Here is a 15986-nt window from a genome sequence, read left to right on the forward strand (position 1 = left end):
ACTCGTAGGGTATGTTGGCCTTCAGCACAAAGCAGGACCGCCTCAACCCAAACATCAAGCAAATAACCATGTGCACATGACTAACATACACTAGCATATACAGATATCAGATATAACTATCTCACAGATCATCGACCATAGCAATCTCTCATAACCAGAACACCGATCTAACCAGGTCACTAACATACCAATCCTAACGGATCATAAGAGCATAACAGCATACTGTCTATCCTGATACCGATCTAACAGACCATAACCCCATGTAGCATACTATAATCAAGATAACAACAAAAAGGGCCGACCTTGGTGCCTTAGACCCTATTGATATAGTGAGGATAACTCACCTTACGACTGCCAACTGGAAATAGAAAGCTCAACTCCTGAATCACCGCCACGAACCCCACCACCTATACCCAACACATCATGAGGTTTATAAATTCCTGAATACCCCAGAAGTCAACTGGTCAACCCTTGGTCAAAGTCAAAGTCAACTGTCAAGGTCATCAGTCCGTGTTGACCTCAACTCGTCGAGTACCCTCAGCTACTCGCCGAGTTTCTTGCAATACCTATCCGCTCGCCGAGTCACCAGAGTGACTCATCGAATTCCTAAGGCTCGTGGTCGAAGCTCCACGGCTACTCGTCGGGTTTCCTTCTTGCTCCCGACCAGTCCACACGCATCCACTAATTGGGAAACCCTAACTGACTTGCCGAGTTGTTCATCCAACTCGTCGAGTCTACGGCAATCTTCCTCGGGCTCGCCGAGTTGTTCATCCAACTCGTCGGGTCCATGTCCATCTTCATATGACTCGCCGAGTCGACCATGCGACTCGCCGAGTCCCTTTAGTCCTTCAACCCTACAGACACTTTTTAAGCTATGCCAAAGCTCCAAATTGCAGATCCAACTTCCTTAGGCATGCTTATCACGTAAGGTTGCAAACTTCACGTGCATGCAAGGCTTTTAAGACCCTAAAATAACAAAACTAAGCTTGCAATGAAGTTACACCCTTGAGGGAAGGTTCATACTATGCAAATCTGATGACTTTATGAATCTAGAGGTCAAGGGGAATCCAGATCTGAAGTTACAACTTCAGATATTGGCTTAAGCACAAGAAACCTTTCTTAAAACTCATGCAAAAGAGGTTAAAAGAGGGATGAGCCAAAGAAACAGCTTAATACCTTCCAGAGAGTGGCAACTGATGAATCCCTTAGCTCCCCACGAGTTCCTAGCCTTGATTTCCTTGCTTCCCAAAGTGTTTTCTCCTCCAAAATTCCTCCTCCAAGCTTAAATAGACCACAAGAACACACACACTCGATTTAGGGTTTGAGAGGGACAAGAAGCAGTAAAAGGGAGGCTGGGGGAGGCCAATGATCCTTTAAATAGGGTGCAAAACCCCGAAAATTAGGGTTTCATCCTCCAGCTCCTACTCGTCGAGTCCCTTCTTGGACTCGGCGAGTAGGTCACTAAAACACGCGGACAAACCCGCTGCTACTCGACGAGTAGGGCAACCAACTCGTCGAGTAGACCTTGAAATCAAGAAAACTCTTATATAAAATCGATACCTGAGAATCGGGGCGTTACAATTCTCCCCCACTTGAACTAGACTTCGTCCTCGAAGTCTGCCGCGGCGAACAACTCCGGATAGTGCTCTCGCATCTCTGCCTCTGGCTCCCACGTCCACTCGGACCCCCTCCGATGCTCCCACTGTATCTTCACCAAAGGTATCTCCTTGTTCCGTAGAATCTTCACCTTCCTTTCCAATATGGCCACGGGCCTCTCAACGTAGTTTAGGCGCTCATCGACCTGAATGTCATCCAGTGATACCACCGCCTCCTGGTCCGTAACACACTTTCTCAATTGCGAAACGTGGAAGGTGCTGTGAATCCGACTAAGCTCCTCCGGAAGCTCTAATCTGTATGCCACCTTGCCAATCTTGGCAATGATCCTGAACGGCCCAATATATCGGGGACCCAATTTTCCCCTCTTCCTGAAGCGGATCACACCCTTCCAGGGCGAGACCTTTAGGAGTACCATATCACCGACCTGAAACTCTAACTCGGATAGGCGCCGGTCGGCGTAACTCTTCTGCCGGCTCTGAGCGGTATGCAGCCGCTGCCTAACCTGCTGAATCTTCTCGGTAGTCTGCAAGACCACCTCCGACCGACCCATCACCCTGTGTCCGACCTCTCCCCAACAAACCGGGGTGCGACATCTCCGCCCGTATAACAGCTCGAAAGGCGGGGCGCCAATGCTGGAATGATAGTTGTTGTTGTAGGCGAACTCTGCAAGCGGTAGGTGGGAATCCCAGCTCCCACCAAAGTTAGTGACACATGCCCTCAACATATCCTCGAGGGTCTGAATGGTCCGCTCGCTCTGGCCGTCTGTCTGGGGGTGAAATGTTGTGCTGAAGTGCAACCGCGTGCCCAGTTCCTCGTGGAACTTCTGCCAGAAGCGGGAGGTAAATCTCACATCCCGTTCGGAGACAATGGAGAACGGGACCCCATGGCGAGCAACGATCTCGCGGACATATATGTCGGCCAATTTCTCGGTCGACGAACTCTCCCGTATGGCCAAGAAATGGGCACTCTTGGTCAATCGATCCACGATGACCCATATAGCATCAAACCCCTTTGCCGTTCTCGACAGCTTGGTAATAAAATCCATCGTGATTTGTTCCCATTTCCACATAGGAATCTCCAGGGGCTGCAGCTTGCCATGCGGCCTCTGATGCTCGGCCTTGACCATCCTACAGGTCAAGCACCTCTCGACGTACCAAGCGATTTCTCGCTTCATGCACGGCCACCAGTAGCTCAAACTCAAATCCCTGTACATCTTGGTGGCCCCGGGTGAATAGAGAAGTGAGACTTATGAGCCTCCTCCATGACTGTCTGTCTGACTCCACCAGACATCGGAACACATACCCGACCGCACCGGGTCAATAATCCTCGGCTATCCTGCACAAACCGGGTGTTCTCACCCTTGATCCTTTCCAACATCTAGTTCTCCGGTCGCATGCCCTCAACCTGGGCATCTCTGATCAAACTCACAAGCGGAGAATCCACCGCTATCCTCATACATACCGCTGGAATGGAAGACCCAGCTGACTTGCGGCTCAAAGCGTCCGCAACCACATTCGCTTTACCGGGGTGGTAAAGGATCTCACAGTCGTAGTCTTTGACCACATCCAGCCACCTGCACTGTCTCATGTTCAGGTTTGGCTGATCCATGATGTGTCTCAAACTCTTGTGATCCGTATATATGGTACAACGAACCCCATATAAGTAATGTCTCCATATCTTGAGAGCGAACACCACCGCTCCCAGCTCCAGATCATGAGTAGGATATCTCGTCTCATGCGGCTTCAACTGTCGCACATAAGCGATCACCCGTCCCCTCTGTATGAGGACTGCCCCTAAACCTGTGATGGATGCATTACAGAACACCACGAAATCCTCAACTCCCTCCGGGAGTGTCAAAACTGGAGCCTCGTACAAACGCCGACGGAGGGTCTCAAACGCCCTCTGCTGCTCTGAACCCCACCGGAAATCCACCCCCTTCCTCGTCAGATGAGTGAGGGGTACTACAATCTTGGAGAAATCATGAATGAATCTCCGGTAGTACCCTGCCAATCCCAGAAAACTCCTGATATCTGAGGGAGATTTCGGAACCTCCTACTGCATGACTGCCTCGATTTTGGCCGGATCAACCAAAATCCCATCCTGGTTAACGAGGTGCCCAAGGAAATGGACCTCTCGCAACCAAAACTCACACTTCGAGAACTTGGCATAAAGCCGTTCTCGCCTCAAAACTCCCAATAGCTCCCTGAGGTGCTCCTCGTGCTGCTCTCGGGTCTTGGAATACACCAAGATATCATCTATGAACACAATGACCGAGCGATCAAGCATCGGTCTGCAGACCCGATTCATCAGATCCATGAACACTGCCGGCGCGTTGGTGAGCCCAAACGGCATCACCACGAACTCGTAATGACCATAACGAGTCCGAAACGCGGTCTTCTCCACGTCTTCCTCTCTCACCCTGACCTGGTGATATCCGGATCTCAAATCGATCTTGGAAAACCAAGATGCACCCTGCAACTGATCGAAAATATCATCTATCCTCGGGAGTGGATAACGGTTTTTCACCGTTAACTTGTTCAACTCCCTATAATCAATGCACATCCAGTGCGAACCGTCCTTCTTCCTGACAAAAAGGATTGGTGCTCCCCATGGAGAACTACTCAGACGAATAAACTGCTTATCCAACAGCTCCTGCAACTGAGATGACAACTCCTGCATCTCTGGTGGTGCCAAACGGTACGGCGCCTTAGCGATAGGGGCCGCACCCGGCACTAGATCAATCCTGAACTCCACCTGCCTCTCCGGAGGCACCCCAGGTAACTCCTCCGAAAACACGTCAGCAAACTCTCTAACCACCGAGACCTCTGAAACTGAAGTCTGATCCCTGACCCGCGTATCCACCACATACGCCAAATAACTGGCACACCCGTGCTGAATATACTGCCGAGCCCTGGAAGCCGAACAAAACTCTGATCCTACTCTGATCCCTCACCATATACCACCAGTTCTCCCCCACTTGGGGTTCGAACTACTACTCGTTGTCCCTCACAATCGATCATGGCGCCAAATCGACCGAGCCAATCCATCCCCACGATCACACATACTTCCCCCATGGGAATAGGAATCAAATCTATCGGGAAGGATACCCCGAAAATCTCCAACTCACATCCCCGGTAGACCGAAGAAGCAGAAACCCTGTGTTCGTTGGCGATAGAAACTCGCAACGGACACTCAAGCTCATCTACCGGCACACTGAACCCCCTACCGAAAGTCTGAGATATAAACGACCGACTCGCTCCCGAGTCGAATAAAACCAATGCAGGCAAATAGTTTACTAAAAACGTACCTAAACATAGGTACAACAGATAAGCATAACACATATATGATAACTGAATAGAGAATAGAAACATACCAGCAACCACATCCGGTGCTGCCCTGGCCTCCTCGGCCGTGAGCTGGAAGGAACGCCCCTGAGCCTTCGGAGGCTCCGTCTTGACTGGCCTCCCATCTGCAATCCTCAACGTAGCTGGTGTGGGAACCTGCGCCGGCTTGGCGGCGAGCTGCGGACAGTTGGTCTTCACATGACCAACCTGATGACAGTGATAACATATCCTCATATCTGCCGGAGGGGGGGACTGGCGACAGTCCCTGGCATAGTGTCCCTCCTTGCCACATTTGTGGCAACCACCACCTGCTCGACAAACTCCAGAATGACCCCTGCCAAACTTTCCACAAGTGCGGATCTGCTGACCTCCGATCCTAGTATCAGCGGTCTTAGACTGCTTAGGTGCCGGCTGAGACTTCGCCGGGACTTGTCGCTGCTCCTTCAACTGCAGCTCTATCTCCAACTCACGCCGCCTCGCAGCTTCCTGAAGATCCAGAAGAGTATCACAACGTTGCATAGCAACAAACTGACGGATATCTGTCTTGAGCATACTCAGATAACGGGTCATCTGAGATTGCTCGGAAGCAAACTCCGGGCAGAACATAGCCCTCTCTATGAACATGCGGGTGATCTCCATCACCGACTCTCCATCCTGTCTCAATGTCAGAAACTCCTGAGCAAACCGCTCCCGCTCCACGCGTGGAACGTAGCGAGTACGAAACATATCTCTGAACTGCTCCCAGGTAATAGCAGCTCTTTGATCATCGATGTACGACCCAGTCGTCAGTCTCCACCAGTCCTTGGCCCCAAGCCTCAGCAGGTTCAGGGCACACCTGACCTTCTGGTCAGTAGGACAAGAGCACGTGAAGAAACAGCCCTCCACGTCAGATAACCACCTCATAGCCCTGATCGCATCCTATGTACCATCAAGCATCGGGGGCTTCGTCTTATCGAAGTCCCGGTACTGGAAAGCCGGGTTGGCTCCTACTCCACCCCCTGCCGCTGTTACAGCCGACGTGGCTGTCGCGGCAGCCGTCTCTGCTAAGGCTGCATAACGCTCATCAAAGTACTCGAACATAGCGGTCTTGATTAACCCAAACATCTCTGGCGGTTGCGCTCGAAACGCAACAACAATCTCATCATGCAGGATCTCCCGAATCCTGGCATCCAACTCCTCTGTCCCTATCTGCACCATGGGCTCAGGTACTATAGGCTCATCCGGGCCTCCGCCCCCTGATCCTGATCCTGATCCTGATCCTAATCCGGTCGTAAAGCGTCTCGTCATCACCATACTGAAAAATATGCCCAAGACGTCAGATAAACAACATAACATCGGGAGACCAATTCCCACAAACACCAGGGGTTGTGACTTCCTTACTACTCGTAGGGTCCTGTGCTTTCAGTAGTACGGGCCCATACTACCTTCCGCACCTACCCATATTTGTCTCAAGTATCACCACAACGCCCTAACAATAGACATCAACATAGCAAGCGCTCAACCCTGACTCCTAGAGGGATGTGAAACTATCTCACAACTAGCCTCACGACTTCTCCCAACCCATCCATCCATGAAACTTCCACCAACCCTGAAGCATTAGTGTATGCTAGCCACACATAACGCTGGACCCGATAGACTTTCGAATATCCAATTCCACCCTAAGGTCGAATCAAACATTCTCAGGCTATAAGATCTTGATTATGCACAACCGTGATGCATACACTAAACAACTATAGTAATGATGTCAATTCCATATAAAAGAAACCCTAGGCTCTGATACCAACTTGTAACATCCAAAGTTTTTAAGCCAAATTTAAACTTTTTCAACCATGAAACCAAATAGTGTTTTACAAAATGTTTTCAAAATATTATTCATCAGAGTGTCCCAGAAATATAATCATATGGATGAGGAGCGGTACGGTCAAGCCTTCGCCTTGCTATGATCTCCGGAAGTACCTGAAACAACACACTGAAACCGTAAGCCCGAAAGCTTAGTGAGCTACCCCCAAAATACCAATACCACACCGATAATACCATGTCAATAACAGATAATCAACAACAAGCATACTGGGCCTTCGGCCTGACTGGACCGCCCTGTAGGGCCTACAGTCTGTCTGGATCTTTCCCGAGCCTTCGGTATGACTGGACCGCCATACGGGCCTACAGTCTATCCGGACCGCTCGTAGGGTATGTTGGCCTTCAGCACAAAGTAGGACCGTCTCAACCCAAACATCAAGCAAATAACCATGTGCACATGACTAACATACACTAGCATATACAGATATCAGATATAACTATCTCACAGATCATCGATCATAGCAATCTCTCATAACCAGAACACCGACCTAACCAGGTCACTAACATACCAATCCTAACGGATCATAAGAGCATAACAGCATACTGTCTATCCTGATACCGATCTAACAGACCATAACCCCATGTAGCATACTATAATCAAGATAACAACAAAATGGGCCGGCCTTGGTGCCTTAGACCCTATTGATATAGTGAGGATAACTCACCTTGCGACTGCCGACTGGAAATAGAAAGCTCAACTCTTGAATCACCGCCACGAACCCCACCACCTATACCCAACACATCATGAGGTTTATAAATTCCTGAATACCCCAGAAGTCAACTGGTCAACCCTTGGTGAATGTCAAAGTCAACTGTCAAGGTCAACAGTCTGTGTTGACCTCAACTCGTCGAGTACCCTCAGCTACTCGCCGAGTTTCTTGTAATACCTATCCGCTCGCCGAGTCACCAGAGTGACTCGTCGAGTTCCTAAGGCTCGTGGTCGAAGCTCCACTGCTACTAGTCGGGTTTCCTTCTTGCACCCGACCAGTCTACACGCATCCACTAATTGGGAAACCTTAACTGACTCACTGAGTTGTTTATCCAACTCGTCGAGTCTACGGCAATCTTCCTCGGGCTCGCCGAGTTGTTCATCCAACTCGTCGGGTCCATGTCCATCTTCATATGACTCGCCGAGTCCCTTTAGTCCTTCAACCCTACATACACTTTTTAAGCCATGCCAAAGCTCTAAATTGCAGATCCAACTTCCTTAGGCATGCTTATCACGTAAAGTTGCAAACTTTACGTGCATGCAAGGCTTTTAAGACCCTAAAATAACAAAACTAAGCTTGCAATGAAGTTACACCCTTGAGGGAAGGTTCATACTATGCAAATCTGATGACTTTATGAATCTAGAGGTCAAGGGGAGTCCAGATCTGAAGTTACAAGTTCAGATCTTGGCTTAAGCACAAGAAACCTTTCTTAAAAATCATGCAAAAGAGGTTAAAAGAGGGATGAGCCAAAGAAACAGCTTAATACCTTCCAGAGAGTGGCAACTGATGAATCCCTTAGCTCCCCACGAGTTCCTAGCCTTGATTTCCTTGCTTCCCAAAGTGTTTTCTCCTCCAAAATTCCTCCTCCAAGCTTGAACACACCACAAGAACACACACACACTCGATTTAGGGTCTGAGAGGGACAAGAAGCAGTAAAGGGGAGGCTGGGGGAGGCCAATGATCCTTTAAATAGGGTGCACAACCCCGGAAATTAGGGTTTCATCCTCCAGCTCCTACTCGTCGAGTCCCTTCTTGGACTCGACGAGTAGGTCACTAAAACACGCGGACAAACCCGCTGCTACTCGACGAGTAGGACAACCAACTCGTCGAGTAGACCTTGAAATCAAGAAAACTCTTATATAAAATCGATACCTGAGAATCGGGGCGTTATACACCTAAGTCCCATTGAACCTCACTACTAGCCCACTGAAACGTATCCTAGGCTTTCCTAGGCTCCCAAACTCACCCAGTCCTCAACTGCTGAAAGATTCTCGGTAATGTCAACTAGCTACCTCATGAATATAGCCACATGCAACAGAGATCAGATAATCCTTCAACTAAGAGACCCATCCTTAGAACGGTTGGACTCAGACAAGAGCTGCGCAATAGGGTCAAGTCCATCACTCTGAAATTATCCGGCCTGTGTCCCATGTGACTTAGCATATTCACTTAGTAGCTAACTCACATCACTAAGAGTCCCACAAAGCACAAAGCAAACAACATTCAGACAATGGAAAATCTATCCATCATATTCCAATAAAACCTTTCTATCCTCTAATCAGAAAATCGTACATGCAATTCAAAGGCTCATACAATCAGGCATAACCTAAACAGGTCATCCTATCACTGACTGATTCGTACTAGCATGCAACTCTACAAGCACATACAATATGCATATAAGGCATCCTTCCTAGATCCTTAGCCCTAATCTACCATGCAGTTCTCATAATCATATCATAACATAACATATCATAACATGTATGGGTATCTTGGGGAAAACTTACTTGAGCTCAACGGATTGCACGCATCATACACCTTGTTCTTTTCAAAGTCCTTTTCTCTTTTCAAATTCTTTTCAAACTTCTTTTTATAAAATGATTTTACTTTTGAAAATTTTCATACCAAGTCCTCAGTTTTAGTCCAGACACACCCGAGAGTGTGCCCGAATCCCTCAAACCAAGGCTCTGATACCAACTTCTAACATCCCAAAAATACAGGCCAAAAATTCCGTTTTAGTTAAGTTATTATAAAACCAACAGTATAAGAAAACATACATAATATCATGTCATGTCAAAACCAAAGTAGAAATAATCAAAACATGTTATCATAAAACAATATCAGACTGTAATCCCAAAGATCTCATGTGCGGAAAACCATAGTGTGATGCGCTGCGATCAAGCCGACTCCATTCCTTTGAAAATGAGTACCTGAAACCAAAACTGTAAATCGTAAGCACGAAGCTTAGTGAGTTCCCCCATCATACTACATACCATACAATCATATGACATACATACTGCCAAGCATATCCGAGTGCCCGACCTACCTCTTCGATCCTCTCGACCGGTGACCTTGCCTAGCATATCTGGGTGCTGGCCTACCCCTTCGGTCCTCTCGATCGGTGACCTTGCCTAGCATATCTGGGTGCTGGCCTACCCCTTCGGTCCTCTCGACCGATAACTGGGGACTATTTCACCCCTTACTACTACCACATAATGTCATATCACATATATCATAATCTGTCTAGCATAGCTGAGTACTAATCTACCCCTTCGGTCCTATCGACCGGTAACCGGTGACTATTTCACCCCTACTACTACCACGTAATATCATATCACATATATCATAATCTGTCTAGCATAGCTGGGTACTAATATACCCCTTCAGTCATATCGACCGGTAACCGGGGACTATTTCACCCCTACTACTACCACTATCACATAACATCATATCATGCTAGCACATAACACATAACAGGTAGTAGCAAACCTAGATGAATATCACAATGACAATCACCTACATACAACTCCTACTAGTGGGCCGGCATTGTGGCCGTAGACCCACCGCTACTAGAAGGTAACTCACCTTGCACTGCTGAAGTCCCGTAACACCACCCCAACTACTGGTTAACAGATTCTCGAACTGTCAATATCAAACATCACCCAATTAATAATTGGGTCTGAACACAAACATCATAAGTCCATGCTTGGGGTAAAAGTCTACTTTACCCCCATCTTAGCTTGATTCAAGCTCAAGGCCCAATCCAAAGGCCCAAAGGTCAAACTGTGAATCAAGGCCCAACATATGGCCCAACTTTCCAAATTGGGCCCAAACCTTTGCATGGTCTCACTCTAAGGCCCAACCATTTATTCCAGTCCAACATTTAACATTCTAATGGCCCAATATCATATACTCATTAAGGCCCAAACTATGGCCCATCTATGGCCCAATTTCCAAATTGGTCCCAACTCCTCATATGGGCCTTACCTCAAAGCCCATTAATTATTCTAGTCCATTTGCTTGATCTTGGATGGCCCATTAATAACCCAATCATCAAGGCCCAACAATAAACCCAAGTGAAATTAGGGTTTCTCATGAAATGGTGATTAGGGCTAAGTTTCCTACTTAACCCATTAAGGACTTAATCCACTAAGGACTTAATCCATTAAGTCCAATATTGGTTAGATTAATTTTTGCCAATGATTATTAATTAATATTCTAAGTTCATTAATTAATCCCGATGCGATCTCGATAAATCCCAAATTAGGGTTTCATGGCATTAGGGTTTTTCCAAACGCTAATTAGGGTTTCCAACCCAAATACTAGCCCATTTATCAATTTATTGGGCTTTTAGGTCAATTAGGGCTTTATTGGGCCTATTAGGCCCACTAGAATATCATTAAGCCCATAAGTCACATGCTTGGGCTTTTAGGTCTATTAAGCATCATTGGGTCCATTAGGGCTTACAAGGCCCATTAGGGTTTCAAGCACCCTAAACGAATCATACTCAACGAGGCAAGCACACCGCCACCCGACACGGCGGCCGGTGGCGGCAGGAGGCGGCATCCACCACCCTAAGGTGGTGGTTTTCAACTTCTTTTATTATTCCATTTTTGAATTACATTTTACAACTCAAAATAGACACACTAAAAGGGAAATAAACACACACACAACCACCTAGTGGTGGCCAGCGGTGGCGCATGGCGGTAGCCACCACCCTATGGTGGTGGTGATACCATTTCCGAGAGCTCCAACTATACACACACATCACACGATTCCTGATTTGTTCAAGGGTCCAGCCACCCACCTGGTGGCTCACGGCGGCGGTAGGAGCTATTCCATGATGGCAGCGACGTCGGAAAGTGGAAGGAATGGCGGCTGCACGGTAATGGCCCACATGGCGGGCTGCCATGGTGGTTTCCACATCTTCCGGCCAACAAGGAGCATACACATAGCTCCGAAATGCAACTGGGACGAACACTCCGACATGAAACCCACGGAGACACGCACCAACGCAGCCACAGTCGGAATCATGTGGCGGCAGCCGATAGCTTCGTCTTCACGAGGTGATGCATCAGAAGAAGACGGAAAAGGAGTGAGGTGGTTGCAAACGACAGCCGTAGCAACAGTGAAATGGACGCTCGTTGGTGGTCTTCATCGTCACCGGCGATGGAGCAGTAACAGCGTTGCGGTGGCACGACCGTCGGCTAACGACCACGATTGAAGGGAGCTTCCAGGGGTCGAAACGGAATGAAGTCGGGTGCCGCTTGGTGGATGCGGACTGATCAGAAGGTGGAGCGGTTGTGGCGCCGACGAGGGTGGAATAAGGGTGGGGGAAAAGTGGCGGCTGTGCTCTCATGCTAGGGTTAGGGTTTACCGAGAGCTATATACCCGACACCCACTCAAACTTCACCCCATAATGTCATAAATGGTCCCTCCCCATATGATTCCTTTCACAGAAAGTCCACAATTTACACTTATCACCCCTGCTCACATAATTTCTTTCATATTTAGTCACACAGTTACCATTCAGCCCCTCATTTACAATTTATTCTCAAATAAAATCCATATGTTAACCTTTTAACCCCAACCTTCAAAATTCTTTACAAATGGATTCCGAAATTTACCATTTAGCCCCTGCCTTCATTAATACTTACAAATATAAGTCCAGATTTTACACTTTTAACCCCCAATCTCTTAAAGTGTGACAATTAGCTCTACGATACTATCATTTGATATATAATTATTTATTTTAGGGATATTATTTATTCATTAATTTGTTTATTTATTTAATAAATAAACATGGTGTTACAGCGAGGAGCTTGCTTGAGGCCATAAAAACCTTTTTGAAGTTTGTAGCACTAGTTTGGATACGAAAGATTCACAAACCCAGAAGGATGTTGAAGATATACTTCACTGTCAAGTTCACCATTGATTAAAGCACTCTTGATGTCCATTTGGTAAACTTTAAAGCCTTTATGAGCAGCATAAGCAAGAAATATTTGGATAACTTCAAGATGGGCAACGAGAGCAAAGGTCTCGTGGTAGTCAAGTCCTTCGATCTGAGTAAATCCTTTAGCTACCAATATTGCTTTGTTTTTTATTATAACTCTAGCGTCATCGAGTTTGTTTGGAAGACCCATCTTGTACCAACAATAGGGTGATCCTGAGGAGGAGGCACACGAGTCTATACTTGATTTCTATCAAAATTTTCTAGCTCTTCTTGCATGGCCATATTTAAATCAGAATGTTCTAAGGCTTCTTTGATGGATTTAGGTTCAACCATTGATATGAATTTCGAGAAGTGACACTCATTTTGAATGTTAGTAGTAGAGAGAGTTTGAACTCCAACATTGAGATTTCCAATTACTTGATTCGAAGGATGACCCTTTGTCTAGATATGCAATCTAAGAAGTTCTTGAGCGACAGATGATCTGATGTCGAGAATGGGGTTGTGTTGCTCCCCCTGAACAACTTGAATTTGAGGATGATGCACCCCTGAACTTCTTGATATGTGCATATTTAGCTATACATTTAGTAAATATTTTCATTATTTATTAGCTAATTATTTACATATTATGGACAAAAGGTACTTAATAGTGTTCAAATTGTATTTTCAGCTCAAAAGAAAAGCTCAGAGGTAAAAGGAAGCAGGAGGTACGATCGAAAGCTCGGGAACTGAAGAAAGAAGAAAAATGCTAAATCCTGAAGCTACTCGGTGAGTAGGGACGTCTACTCGACGAGTACATACGAAGATCCTCGAAGCAACACGTAAAGTCCTTGCTGTATACGGATTCCTCAAGGGGACTCGACAAGTTAGTTGTCTACTCGACGAGTAGCCCCTGTTTAGCGAAATCTATAAATAGAAGCCACAAACCCGAATTGATTCTCTCTCTGGCTTTTGGGAAGCTTACTTGGCGACTAAGGAGAGTGTTGGAGATCTGAAGAACGTGAGAAGAACCCTAATCCTCAATTCTAAGAAGACTAAGGCAACTTAGGTTTAAATTTCCACTTCACCTTTCAATAGAACTATGTCTAGCTTGTTTGAAAAGTTTTTAGTTTGTTATCTACTGCAATTATGAACTAATTTCGTTGGTTTCTGTTTAGGGTAGACAAGTTTTCTCCTATGGATTAATTTACTATTTTGATTAATTGTTATTGGTGAATCTTGTTAATTTAAGCTTGTTAAAGACCCTTATGCATTAACCATAACTATTTTCTGTTAATTGCTAAGTAATTAAGCTGCATGAACATCTCTTAATTGCTTATCTCATATGATTTATGTGAACACATTGCTATATGCCTAGGATTAGTGAATATGAAACTAGGATTAATTAGAGAATGGGTAAGTTAATGTGTGAGCTTGTGTGATACACCATCAACAAGAGGTTAATTGAATCACCAATTTAATTAGCTAATTACAAGTCTTATTTAACCCGAATAATTAAACTAGGGAATTTATTAGTTTAACCACTTGATCACTGCTTAAATTTAATCTATTTTCTAAGGACTGGTAATAACGAATGTAAATCTAATCACCTCACTCGGTAGCCAAATAACAATTAATCCATTATATTATCATAAAAATCAACCATAGGAGTAAATGAGTTGAACCTAAACAGAAACCCTTTTAATCATTGAATTTAGTTGGTTTTTACGTGTTTTCAGCCATTAGTTGATTAGTTAAGTTTTAGTTAAGTTTCTAGTCTTGCAAAACTAGAGAAAACCCCTCCTATTTTATTATTTGTTTTAGATAATATTAGTAATTAGTTTAATTTCCGTTCCCTGAGTTCGATACCCTACTTATTTAACTATACCACAATTGATAGGTCCACTGCCTTTGTGTGTCTAATTCGTAAGCAAAAAGTAGGATAAAACTAGTTAGTTTCACACACATCAAGTTTTTGGCGCCGTTGCAGGGGAACAGTTCAAAAATTTATTCTAATTTCTAGTATTATTGATCATTTGTGTAAGATTAATCTTGCACAAAGTTGCTGCTTTAGTAGTCTAGGTATTAGGTTTAGATTTAATTTTCTCTGATTTGTTAGAATTTTTATTTGATTTTTTTCAGTTTTAGCTTTAAACTCGCCGAGTGCACTCGAAGTTACTCGACGAGTCCATCGCTGAAACTCAGTTTCATTTTTATTTTATTTTTGTTCTTTTTACGCGTGTTTTCTGTTTTGTTTACAGTTCGTTTATGACCAGGGGAGGAGGTACACCTTTGATCCCACCGCTTGAAGACCCGGAAGCAACCTTGAGGAAAAACAAAGGCAAGAACGTAGGAGAAACCGCAACATCGACGAATTCACCGTTGAAGAATCTAAAAGCTGTTTTTAGTAAGAAAAAGAGCAAGAAAGTAGGAGAATCCAACATATTTTCAGAGGCGGATGGGGACCCGAATAAGGACGATATTGTTTACGAATCCGAAAAAGAAGAAAGTGAATCCGAAGGAGGAAGTGACATAGAAGGCGAACTAGAAAACACCATGGCGAACATCGATGAAGTTCCCATGGGTGAATGGAAGAAAAGGATGCGTGACGACACCGGCCCGTGACTCGTGCAACCCGCGATTCCCGCAACTGCCACCTTTGAACTTAAAGGCCACATACTTGCTCAACATAAGGAGATTCCATTCTACGGGAAGGATCACGAAGACGCATACAAGCATCTTGACGAAGTCAATGACATAGCCGACTACTTCAATGTCCCTAATGTGGCTCACGACACTGTCTTGCTTCGTATGCTACCTGTTACATTCAAGGGAGCTGCAAAGGATTGGCTGAAATCACTTCCCCCAGGATCCATCACTACATGGGCTAAAATGAAAGAAGAATTCATAGACCAGTTTTGCCCGCCTTCAAAAATAGCCAAGTTGAAGAAAGCCATAGCTAATTTTGAACAAAAAGCTGGAGAGTCACTATATGAGGCATGGGAAAGGTATAAAGGCTTACTAAGGAATTACCCACATCACGATATAAACAGCCAACAAGAAGTCTCCATTTGCTATGATGGAGTAAATGTGACAACTAGGCAACTCCTTGATTCGCAAGGACCACTCACAAAGAAAGTACCCCCGGTGATAAAGGCTTTAATTGAAGAATTCTCTAAGCACTCTAGAGAATATCACAACCCAAGGAATGACATGACTCGAGGGGCGGTAAATTCCATCACGGATGACATG

At 45.5% G+C, this 15986-nt stretch overlaps 1 non-coding gene across 1 annotated transcript; it reads right to left on the reverse strand.

Annotated features, from left to right (window-relative positions):
• Nucleotides 1–15674: 15674 nt before the first annotated feature.
• Nucleotides 15675–15781, reverse strand: LOC145123117 (small nucleolar RNA R71). The gene has a single exon (XR_013714995.1). It is a non-coding gene; the product is annotated as a small nucleolar RNA R71 (small nucleolar RNA).
• Between the last annotated feature and the right edge of the window lie 205 nt (nt 15782–15986).

The sequence above is a fragment of the Lactuca virosa genome, chromosome 6 (assembly GCF_052849685.1).
Source record: "Lactuca virosa cultivar CGN04683 chromosome 6, Lactuca_virosa_CGN04683_v6, whole genome shotgun sequence".
Taxonomy (NCBI): Eukaryota; Viridiplantae; Streptophyta; class Magnoliopsida; order Asterales; family Asteraceae; genus Lactuca; species Lactuca virosa.